We start from the raw sequence: 13188 nt of genomic DNA on the forward strand, positions 1-13188 counted from the left end.
AGGGGTCTTCATCCCCTCAATGTTATATTTGATGGGACCACCCCTCCAAAAAGTTGGTGGGTATTGACATTCAAATGGTGAGCATGCATGACAACGTGTGATCGATTATGCAGGGTGGGGCTTACCTGGCCTCCCCAATATTTTATTCATGTTGACTCCCCTGGATGCCACCTTGTATGCTTCCTCCTGGCAACTCCTGCAGCCAAGTTGGTGCCAAATGTATTACTCTGCTTTCCTTTGGACCACATCTGCAAGACCAAAAGGAGGGTCTTGTCATCTGAGCAGGCTTGAGTCACTTCTGTGCTGCTAATGCAGCAGAAACAACACAGGAGGCAGCAGTTACAAGATACCTGTCTCTGTGTTCACAGAAGGAGCTGTGATTCTCAAGTGGTTGGCTTCAACCCCCCAGAGGCACACACCATTGTCTATCAAGGCAGATGGATGCCAGCAATTCACTAATTCCTGTTCACAAGAAGGAAGAAGGTGAAACCTCCAAAATCTAAGCGCAACAACTAAGCAGACGCTGGGTGGTATTCCCAGTTTGGCAAAGGGCTATGGTTCAGTGTCAGAGCACATTCTTTGAATGCAGAAGGTTCCGTGTTCAATTCCCAGCATCCTCCAGCTATGTTTGGGAAAGATCTCTGCTGGAAAGCCACTGCAATTCGATGTAGACAATGCTGAGCTAGAACGGGCGATTTGTATGACTGTAAGTCAGCTTCCTACATCAAACTGGATGTTACAGTGGAGAGGGTGGACCCCAATATGGGGCTGCCATGTTAGGCAATAACCATGTCTTCCTTAATATAGTTCCTCACTTAGAAGCTAACACACACACAAAAATCCATTTTGTATGAGAGCAAGATTTGTGTTTGACTCAAATAAATGTAATTTGTTTCATATAGCTCTCAAAGACATAGTACCAAACATATTGCATTGAACAACTAATAACAACAACTTTTTAAGCCATGGAACTTGGAGTACACAATAGTCTTCAATTCTTCAGGCATTATTGCAGAATGTCATAATTCAGTCCGTAGGCAATTTATTTTATACATGTTGAAACAAGCAGCTTTCTAAACTATCTTTTCTCCTTTCTCCATCTACAGGAATTGGAGTACCACCAGCCATAGGAACAATGGACTTCCTTTGTTTCCAGAAATAACTGGATGCATTTATAGGAAAGGAGTTTTTAATATGAGAAGTAAAACTAGCACTCTGTGTATGTGTGTGTGCGGTATATGCACATTCACACACATACATAGGCTTTTGGCTTTAACTTGAAGGTTATTAAGAATACTGTATGTGTGGCTTCTTTTAATTTTAATGTATTTTTAATCTTTGTTGGAAGCTGCTCAGAGTGGCTGGGGAGACCCAGCCAGATGGGCGGGGTACAAATAATAAATTATTATTATTATTATTATTATTATTATTATTATTATTTCTTCTTCTTCTTTTAGTGGGGTGTTAGACCCACCTTCTCTCTCTCTCTCTCTCTCTCTCTCTCTCTCTCTCTCACACACACACACACACACACACTTATTAAATTTCTATACCAACTTTAATCCGAGTATCACAGGGTTGTTTACAATAGAAAAACACAAAAATACATACCATAGTAACAAATATTATGGATGTTTTATTTGGTTTTTGATCTTGTTCTGCGTAATAATAATAACAACAATAATAATTACACTGGCTTGTGTGCTACAAAAGTGTCTAAAAGCAACCTACAATTATAAAATCATACATACAAAACTGAAAATACATACTTAAAAATTAATTTTAAATTTTAAATGAGCTTATCTTGCAATAACAAAAAGGACAATACTTTTTATGCTTTGTTTTGATGGTTGTATTATTTTGTAAGTTACTGATCCACTTTTCATGAAAAAATAATTAAAATGCATGAAATAATAATAAAATGATGATGATTTTGATAAGCAGGCTTTGATTGGTGTGTGGTTTTCCCTCTTATTCTTTTAAAATCCTCTTTAGTCTTCAGCTTGACTGAGGTAAAACAGTCACAAATCAGAATGGGAGTGGTGCAGCAGGGTGGAGACAACATGAAAGAATGACACAGGACACACAATATGGCAACAATATGTCAAAGATATCATTCAGTGTTCCAAAGAAAAAACTGGGCTAATGAAAAGGACAAGCATGGAAGCAACTTGGAAGCCAATGTGCATTCATATTACGCCATAAATGATAGAGAATGCAAAGAATAGCCTGAAAAGACCTCTATGTGAAATATATGATACATACATCTGACAGAAATTGCTAGATAGAATCAATTTGTGCCATTTAAGAGCTGATATTCCATAGTGGCAAAGTGTGAAAACACTGCACTGATTCAAATCTTGCTTTTGCAATGAGTTCCCTTGCTGGCTTTTGGGCAAGCCCTTTTCTTTCACTCTCAACATGATGCTAATAAAATTGGTCTATTTTAGTATGGATTAGTCTAGTTATGGACTGTGTCGATTAGAAATCCATCCCATCCTTTTCTCGAGTGAATCTACTTTTCTAAAAAAAAAAAAAAATGAACAGTAGGAAAAGAAGTGAAAATTGATTCTGTACATGAATCTACTTAGTTCATGCTTACTGAAACAATAGGCTAACCAAAACATAGTCATCCTTTGAAATTCTCAATTTCTTGAATTTTAAAATGCAGTTTTCCAATAAAGTGGCACACACGGGAATAGGAAGGGGGGCAATGGGGGCAGGCCGCCCCATCATCTGTGGTGGCACATACCCCAAAATGCAAAAACTAGGAAAAGTGTGCATTAAAATGCATACATTAGTTTTTAATAAATAAATAAATAAAATGCTAGCAAATTCTCATGAGGAATGTAAAAGAAAAGAATTCACAAACTGATATGAAAATCTGGAGAACTGAATTTAAGATTAGAAAAATGAGAACCAGAATTGACAGATTCTCCCATCTCTAATTAAATTATGTATCTTATATCAAATATCCTATTTAGATATGTATTTATGTCAATGCATGCATTTCTAAATGATGTCATTCTAAAATATGCATTTTCAAATCTATTTTGGTAATTTTTTGAGCTGAGAAATTATATCATAAAGTTCAGACAAGTGTAAAATCCAAAGCATTGTTATATCTGGTCTGCATATTAGTCCAGGAGATGTGAATCGGGTCGCATTGCACTGAAATCCACAGAAATAACCTGTTACACCTATGGGTTTTTTTTTGTTTGTTTGTTTTTTGCTGAAATAATACACCTGAGGTATTGTGCAAGAGTTTTAAAGTAATATAAAATGCTATTATATTTTTGTTCTGTTTTTGTTTTTAATCTCCTTACAATTTGAAGTCAATACAAGTCATCTATTGTTGCTTCTTTCATAATCTTATGGGACTATTATTACTTTCTTTCACCTCTGGAGTATTTCACTTTCTTCGTATTCTTCATTTCTGTTTTATTCATAAACTTTTAGTGCAAAAATGTATTATTATTTTTCTAAAGGTATGCTATGGAGCCATGGAGAAAATCATTGTTTCTCAACATGTAGGACCATTGAATTCAGTACTTTGTGGAACAAGAAGGAGACAGATTAAAGCTGCAGAGTTTTGAAAAACTAAAAAACAAAGTACGAGATTGGCTTCATTATTATCAAATAATGGAGGCTTATAATTTGGATAAGAAAATTGGTTTTCAGGTGGAGAAATCAAAATTGGAAACAGAATTGTTAGATCCTAAAACTAAGAACTTGTCAAGAATGTATAACTTGCTGTTGAAATGGAATACTCAAGATGAAATGGTGAAATCTGCTATGATAAAATGGGCACAAGATGTTGGACATAATATTATGATAGCTGACTGGGAACAGTTGTGGACCACAGGTATCAAGTTTACGGCATGTAATGCCTTAAGAGAGAATATAATGAAAATGATATACAGGTGGTACATAACACCAGTCAAGCTTGCAAAAATCTATCATTTGCCCGATAATAAATGTTGGAAATGTAAAGAGACTGAAGGTACATTCTTTCACCTTTGGTGGATGTGCCCAAGGATTAAGACCTTCTGGGAGATGATCTATAATGAAATGAAAAAGGTATTTAAATATACCTTTCTGAAGAAACCAGAGGCCTTTCTCCTGGACATGGTCAGCCAATTGGTGCCAAAGAAGGATAGAACTTTTTTTATGTATGCAACAACAGCAGCAAGAATACTTATCACAAAGTATTGGAAGACACAAGATTTACCCACCCAGGAAGAATGGCAGATGAAAGTGATGGAACTGGCGGAAATGACTGGCAGAATCCGAGACCAAGGTGAAGAGTTGGTGGAAGAAGATTGGAAAAAAATTAAAGTTTATTTACAGAAATATTGCAAAATTAAGGAATGTTAGAAGAATGTTGGAATGAAGTAATGTGGTTTTAGCAGAAATGATATAAAGGATTAGGTAAAAAATGATTTTTTAATTGGAGAAAGACGAGAATGTAAAATTACAGTATATTAAGATAAATTATTAGGATAAAAACAAAGCTGGAAAGGATTTGCTGAAATATCTAATTGAACCAGAATACAAAAAAGGGAGGTGTGAGGAGGTCAAGGAAATAAGCAAAGGAAAGAAAGTTATGTAAAAGTTTGAGCTGTTTTTTCTCTCTCTTTTTTTTGAATTGTTTGTATTTTTGTATTGTATTTTTTGTATTTTGTATTTTTCTTTGTTTTTTCTAATTTTCTCTTTGTAAAATTTGAATAAATATTATTTAAAAAAATGAATTCAGTACTTTGCAAACTTTGCAAACTATGAAGACTGGAGACATTGTAATTCAGTATAGAAATAAAGTGGATTTTTAAAGGAACTATTTGGGTCTTCATAGTGAAACGATTTCACTGAATTTTCACAAAATTGCAACTTTTGTCTTTTCAGGGTTGGCAGAGAAGGGAACATTTTTTTCATGAACATTTACATTTCCCCTTAACTTTCCACTGTGATAGCCAGGCCTCCAATTCTATGCACAGTCTCCTGGGAATAAGTCTCATTCAACTCAGTGGGACTTCTGAATAGACATACATATGATTGCTCTGTCTGCGGCATTAATTGTAAACCTAAATTAAAATCTCAGAGACATGAGTTCAATCCAATATTTAGGCATTAGCTGAGCTCTCTGAGAGATGACCTATTTTGTTTATTTAACAGAATTTGTATACTGCTTAATTGTAAAAATCCTCTAAACATTTTACATGAAATCTAAATTAAAATTATGGATATGAGTTAGCGTTTATTTCACCTACCAGTGAGATAATAAATAAAAATGAAATAGTAAAGTTCTAGCTTTACAATTGTCAGTGAGCAAAGTTAACTGCAATTCTTAATTTTCTGAAATGTATAAATAACTCCTAGTCAGGGTGGAGTGACTTGTGTCTGTATAACTACAACAGAATTTGCCACACACACACACACACACACACACACACACACACAACCAGCTTCCTTGTTCCTCTTGTATTATGTACTCTTTTGTACAGAATTATAAACTTCCCATCTCCTGACTGTTCTGGCATATGTCCCCAAAAGGGAGGAAAAACCTTATAAAGTTTCCTTTGGCCCAAGAAGCAGAAACATCTGTTGCAATCATGAGTGGCTTGTTGGCTAGATCCATCAGCCAGAATCTGGGTTTAATTAGCTCTTCTCTTTTTGCTGTCGTTACTTCAGTCGCTAGGAAATAATTGTAGCACATTATTTGGGGGGGGGGAGAGATAAATTAAAACTAGCTATTAATAAGAGGAAACAAAACAAACATGAATACACTGTTGAGTATATTGCAAGTTCAGATTCCTTAAGTTCTTCACCAGCTTTCCTCTCAAAGTTCTTCTAAACAAAACTAAAATTCATAACATGGGGTTTGGAATTTTTTTTGTTTTGGGGTGGGGGGTTTTTTGGTAAACACAGCTGCTTGGCAAATAAAAGTAATGAAAGCGGCAGGTTATGTTTCCTCCTCCCTTAGAAAGGAACTTTCGTTATTTTAAGTGACACTGGGGAGAAAGAGCCAGTGCTGACCTGTCTTCTGCCGGCCAAATAGCATGTTCCTTCAGAACAGATTTGGCAAAAGACAGCATGCTTCTCTTCTTCCCATCTTAACAGGTGCAAGCCAGCCCAGTTGTGAGACTTCACTAAAAATTGTTTACTTGACTCTGTGGTAAAATGATTCACTCTGTCTACTTGTGCAACAAGTCGACTGCAGCCATTTGCAAGGCCCTTGTAGTTTCATCATTAAAATTCCTCTCCTGGTGTTCCATATACTACAAACATTATTGGCATGTTCACCATACTTCTCTTTATTTTTAGATTGGAGGTGGATTGGGAATAGAAGAGGAAAGTCTCACTGCATCAAGACCCAATGGAATGGCAAAAAATAGTGATCAGATCAGATGTCTACTGCAGTCTACTTCAAGCATTGCAAATAAGTTTAAGATCCCACAGGTATCTGTTTGGTCACTGTGAGAACAGCATGCTGGACTAGATGGGCCATTGGCCTGATCCAGCAGGTGGTTCTTATGAAGAACAGTGAAGTAAAGTTAAGGTAGTGGAGATACGTGCATTACATCCATCACACTGCTGATCTGTTTCCATCACCCTCCAAATTGTAAAGGTCAGTCTTCAAGCAGGAAGCCTTCAATACTTACTCATGGGGGTTCCCTGCACATTCTAGAATCCTGATTTTCCAGCATTCTACAGTGGTACCTTGGTTTAAGAACAGCTTAGTTTATGAACAACTTGGATTAAGAACACTGCAAAACCGGAGGTAGGTGTTTTGGTTTGTAAACTTTGCCTTGGAATAAGAACATGTTTCACTTCCTGTTGAGTGTGTTCCATTTGTAAATTGAGTCCCCTGCTGCTATGGGAAAGCACGCCTTGGTTTAAGAACACTTTGGTTTAAGAATGAACTTCCAGAACAGATTAAGTTCATAAACCAAGTTACTACTGTATTGTATTGTATTGTATTGTATTGTATTGTATTGTGTCGCATCACATCACGTCATGTCACGTCGCATCGCAACGCATCGCATCACATTGCCTATTTGCAGTTATCTCCTATATAGGCTTTCCCTGATGGTGGTCATCATGGGAGATCATGGGTGGTCATTACAGGGAGAGAGAAGAATATTGGCAATATCAGCACAGTGCAAGCACAGTATCAAAGCTTTGGATTGGCTCTGCTGCTGCAACTGCAACATAGGAAACCAGATGAGCCAGCCACTACTGAATATACCTGTCTTTTTACCTGGGCAGTGGGGATATATGCTCAGCCATGAAGTTACCTCAGGTGAGAGACTGCCTCTTACCCTATCCTACCTACTTGTTCAGAGAACAAAATGGATTAATACTTTGGTTGTTACCTGAGCTCTTTAGAGGAAGGGCAGATTCCAAAATATAATCAATCTCTCTCTCTCGTTTGTGTGTGTGTAAAACATAGTTTATAAATCAATACTGACAACCAATGATGCATCATATGACTACTTTCTGGATTCTATAAGGTTGCACGCTACATGAAAACCTCATTAGAAGCAATTATTAAATGACTGGAAAGATAAATGTAGCTATTAATTCTGCACATCTGCAGCTCTCCTTATGCCCTTTGATCTAAGCCCTGAGAATTTGTAATGGCACAACCTTAGCCTATTGCCCACCTGCAGTTTATTAGGACATCAGCCCAAGAGCCCTGTGATTCTGTAGCTGGCAGCTGAGAAGTGTGTTGGCAAAGCCAGTCCTTGTCATTTTGTGTGGCTGATACCTGCATCGCCAGTGCTTCCCTCATATTCCCACCACTTGGCCTCATTAAACATCCTCAGCGATATGTAGATTTACTCTGCTCTCTCCACATCCAACCGTTTCATATTCTAAAAACATAAACACTAACCCTCCCTGTCCCCCGCCAAAATAAAACAGAGAGAAATGGCTGAAACAAAATTTCTGCAATGAGCAAGGATGCCCCCTGTTACTGAATTCTCTGACACAGTGTGGCAGGCAGCTGATAGGGAAAGGTTCATTTTACCAGGCAGGAGAACAACCGACAGGAGGACATGACAGCCTTCTACTTAAGGTTCCTAATGACATCATCATCATCATCATCCCACCCTTCACTTTAAGGTCCCAGGGTGAGATATCAGAATTAAACACAAACTGAGGCTCCTCCAGTTCATTAACTGAAGTGCGCACTTACCTGAGTAATGTCCATAGAACACTGTGGGTTTAATGGTGCAATCCAAACCGAAGATCTCCCGGGATGAGAGAGCGTTGATTTGGTGGGTGTTGGGATTTAGCTGGCTTGAGTCCTGCAACCATCATTCTGGCTTAGCTGGGGCTCTGCTGCCTCAGACACCAGAACTCAAGCCAGTGGAAATTAAGTCTCCATAAAGGAGCATTCTCTGGTCAGCTCACTTGGGCCCAATCCTCAAATGTTGGGGCCAGCAGTAGCCCCTTCCAGGGGCTCATGAATAGAGTTTGTAATAGAGGGAATTTAGACTGGCATAAATTATACCAGCTTAAATTACACCACCCTAAAATATGTCTTCTATAGTTAAGATTGCTCTGCTAGTATGCATAAGAGATATTGTTGGATATGAAAGAAGGAGAACAAGTGAGGAGAGAGGGGCGCAGCACAGATATATACTATGTAGCACCAACAACATGTCCTTTTCAGTATCTCCTAAAGATATGCTGGTTCAACCAGGCTTGTTCACAGGTAGCATGGCTGGATATTGTTTCTGTGTTCAAATTTCCAATATTAATTGGTCTCCCATGTGCATGGCAATGTAAATGCAAATCGACATGCGGATCTGACTCTTTGTGGGCCAGAGTTGAAAAACATTCCACATTCAGGAATGTATACATGATGATCCTGCACCTATACTGCAGAAGCCAGTTTAACATGAATATTGAAGGGGACATTGTGGGTTTGTGGCTAAATAAATATTTAAATAAATATTTAAACTATCCCAAGAAAGATTATTGGTACTGGGAGCATATTATTATTTCAGTGGGCCTACCCTGAATGTGGCTTAGTAGCTGAATTCTAGTCAGTGTGTGTGTGTGTAGATATAGATATATAATGGAGCATTTTTAATTAGTTTAAGATCCAACATAGTTGACTTAATTGTACAAGCCCATTAAGTTTCTAGTAAATGTAGAAATCACAGCATGTGGTTTCATGTTAGATAGATTTCAGCAGCAATCTTAAACAACATTCCCATCCTCCAGTTACAGATAGGTAGCCGTGTTGGTCTGCCATAGTCAAAACAAAAAATTCCTTCCAGTAGCACCTTAAAGACCAACTAAGTTAGTTCTAAGTATGAGCTTTCGTGTGCATGCACACTTCTTCAGATACCATCCTGTGTGCTAAAATTTTTGAACTTGGTGGAATTGGGGAATTTGGTGCTATCACACTGCATTTTCAGCAACTGTGGTATACATTAACTAAGTCATAGGTTTGGTGGCAAGTTTTCACTTTTCTGAGTATTCGATTCCTTCTCCTACAAACCACCCAGAAAAAACGAAGCTTAAGAAAGTGAGTAACAGCCAACCAAAACGGAACGTAATATTTCAAGGACACTTTCCCCTCTTCTCTGGACAGCGTATGTTAAATTAAGAACAAGGAAACGTCCTTCAGTAAGAATGGTGACTATTTTCCCTGGAGCAATAAGATGTATGACACCAGTAATGATGAATTCCTGCAGATCCACAAGAACACTGCGTCCTTGGATTTACTAGTGACCATATGTCCTGGTAAGAACAGGCTCTTCATATGTGTCATTACAGCCAGCAAGCTTGTGGACACCTGTAAAAAAATAAAATCAATAAAACATTCATATCCAGCTTTGAGAGATCAGTAATTCATCTGTGTAACAACAAATATGGAAAGAATTCTCTCCAGTTCTCTGGCAGTACACTATAATAGTCCATCTATTTTTTTATAAGAAAAAAAGAATATTGGGCACGCTATCATATAATTTTACATTTAATAAAATAAAAAGCTGCATGATCAGTTTTGACAGCAAGATGATGGTCTGGCCATGCCCTTGCCAAAAGTAACAAAATTTCAAATAGTTTGGTTGATATGCACATGTTAAAGCAGTAGAGCTTTTCAAGAATATGATGGGTTCTTGGCAATGCCTGTAAAGCAACTCATATTTATATTGGTGATGATGCCATTTAGTTAACTGATCCATTATTAAAGCTGTGCCAATATGTCTTCCCAATTTCAAGAGCCACAAAAGCCTATGTTTTGTGGACCCCTCCAACAACACACACTTATGCTGTCAGATTAGATGTTAATTGCTAAAGAGTCTTTCACTGAAAATTGCCCATTGAGTGATATTTTTTTAGGCTGGATGGGTAGATATTACAATAATATTGTCCATAGAAATTGGGACATCTCACCAATGGATATAATAGGCAACTAGAATGTTTAGACATTCGGGGTTTACCATACAGCACTAGCGTTGCAATGGATTTTTGTACACTTCTATGTTCTATGAAATAGCAGTAATTTGATGTCGAAGGATAAAGCAATCTCTTCCCCACCACCACCCCTCCCCTCAACCTTGTCATCTCTCCTGCCTGCATTTGGGTTTTTCCTCCCTTTTTTCTGAAATTAATTCTTTAGATTGCAATCCTATACATATTTACATGGAAGTAAGCTTCAATGAAATCAAAGGAACTTATTTCCAAGAAGGCAAGTTTGCATGGTTATTATGAAATTCCAGTGCACTAGAGATCACATAGTCACAGTGATTTTGATGTCACAGATAGCCAATCAGATTTGCAACAGGAGGAGGTCACTAAGGGCAAACAAAGTCTTCCCATTACTCTCAAAGTAAAGGGGGAAGAAAGAGAGAACGTGTCCCTGTTGCTTAAGAAACCAAACTTCCTGCCACTGCATTGTGCCTGCACTTTCCCACTCTACCAACAATACACTAAAAGACTTTACCACAGTCCAGTCCAGTACCTGCTGAGAATGCTGCTTTTCAGATCCTTGTGCAACTAACACCAAAATCAGAAAACGAAGATTCTAAAGCATAGTCGATTGAATGTATTTGGAAACTTTTCTGTACATGGGAACTTTGGCTTACCAGGTATTTGGATCTTAGAATGTTTCTAAGTACTCTAGTTGGACTGGGGATAGGTACTGTAGATGTGTCAATTTCTGTTTCAGTTTCTAATTTTTCCAATCTTAAATTCTCCACTTTTCTCTACCAGTTTGTCATTAATTTATTTTAAAACATCCACATGAAACTTCATCAGTACTTTAGTGCAATTTTCTTCCAATATACATTTTTTGTAAATATTTTCCCTAATAGTTTTGTAACGCAATTTCCTTAATACAATGTATTATATGTATTATAAAGTATTTTTTTGTAATTTTCACTAACATGTTTTTTTCTGTACACTTTAGTATTTGCATTTTGTATGTATTAATTGGCAAGAGAAAACTGCATTACAAAATTTCAAAGGTGTTTTGGTTTCAACGTTGTTTCAGAAAGTGTATTGGGTAAATTCTCCTTTAAATGTGACCTGGATCTAATTTCTCCCCCATCCCTAAACTGAACACACTTAAAAGCCCTCTTTGGATTGTGAGGCTAATTTAATGAAGACATCTGAAGATGCTGCAGCAGAACTTGTGTGCATGCCCTGCCCTTTCCTTCAATTTTATTTGTGGCATGTTCAAGCGAATTCCTGAACACAGCTTCTGTCTTCCTGAAATACCTGCCTCATTGCACATTTTTTTCAAATTATCATGCAAACAGCTGCAAAATATTGCAGGAGATGGGTGTGCATTTCATGGTGATGAAACTTATCTGAGAATGGTAATGCTACCTTCTCTTGTGACTCAGCCCTACTTGGCATTCATTTACTCTCTTGTTCCACTAGGGCTGATGTTCATCATCTAGGCAGCCATTTTACCATTTCCAAAGAAGAAACAGCAATTGGATGTTCCTGCTGATAAGCATCTTCACTCTGTTGTGAAAACCCAGTTTACACTTTAAAAGGTAAAGGACCCCTGACAGTTAAGTCCAGTCATGAACGACTCTGGGGTTGAGGCGCTCATCTGGCTTTACTGTCCAAGGAAGCCGACATTTGTCTGCAAACAGTTTTTCCGGGTCATGTGGCCAGCATGACTAAGCTGCTTCTGGTGAAACCAGAGCAGCGCATGGAAATGCTGTTTACCTTCCCGCCTATTTTACCTTCCTTATCCATTTATCTACTTGCACTTTGACGTGCTTTTGAACTGCTAGGTTGGCAGGAGCTGGGACCGAGCAATGGGAGCTCACCCTGTTGCGGGGATTCTACCCGCCGACCTTCTGATCACCAAGCCCTAGGCTCAGTGGTTTAGACCACAGCGCCACCTTTAAGATGTCTTTAATTCAGTGCAGAGGCTACAGCTCAGTGTTAAGAGCACATACTTTGCATGCAAATGCTCCCTTCAGGTAGGACTGGTAGCAGTGGGAAAGACTCCCCCCTGAAACTCTGGAGCATGGGTAGGCAAACTAAGGCCCAGGGACGGATTCGACCCAATTGCCTTCTAAATCCAGCCCACGGATGGCCCAGGAATCAGCATGTTTTTATATGAGTAGAATATGTCCTTTTATTTAAAATGCATCTCTGGGTTATTTGTGAGGCCTGCCTGGTGTTTTTACATGAGTAGAATGTGTGCTTTTGTTTAAAATGCATCTCTGGGTTATTTGTGGGGCATAGGAATTCTTTTCTTTTTTTCAAAATCTATTTTTTTGTGTGGTATAAAGTCATTTTCATTTTTTTTCTTTTTTATATAGGTTTTTATTAGGATTTTTTAAAAAAAGGTTACAGAAAAAATAAGAAAAAATATAAGTAACAATCAAAAAAGGAAAAGAGAGAACAATACCTATAAAACAAACATCGTCCAAAAACAGAAAAGAAAGGGAAAAAAACAAAAAAACTAATCAAACCTTTACATCACTTATTTTCATTCGCTTACTTCCTTGACCTCCTCACACCTCCCATTTTTGTATTCTAGTTCAATTAGATATTTCAGCAAATCCTTCCCCATTTTTTTCTATCTTAGTAATTTATCTTAATATATTATAATTTTGCATTCTCTTCTTTCACCAATTCATTTCTACTTAATCCTTTATATCTCTTCTGCTAAAACCACCTACTTTTATTCCAACCTCTTTC

Source organism: Podarcis cretensis (genome assembly GCF_951804945.1).
Source record: "Podarcis cretensis genome assembly, chromosome: 4".
Taxonomy (NCBI): domain Eukaryota; kingdom Metazoa; phylum Chordata; class Lepidosauria; order Squamata; family Lacertidae; genus Podarcis; species Podarcis cretensis.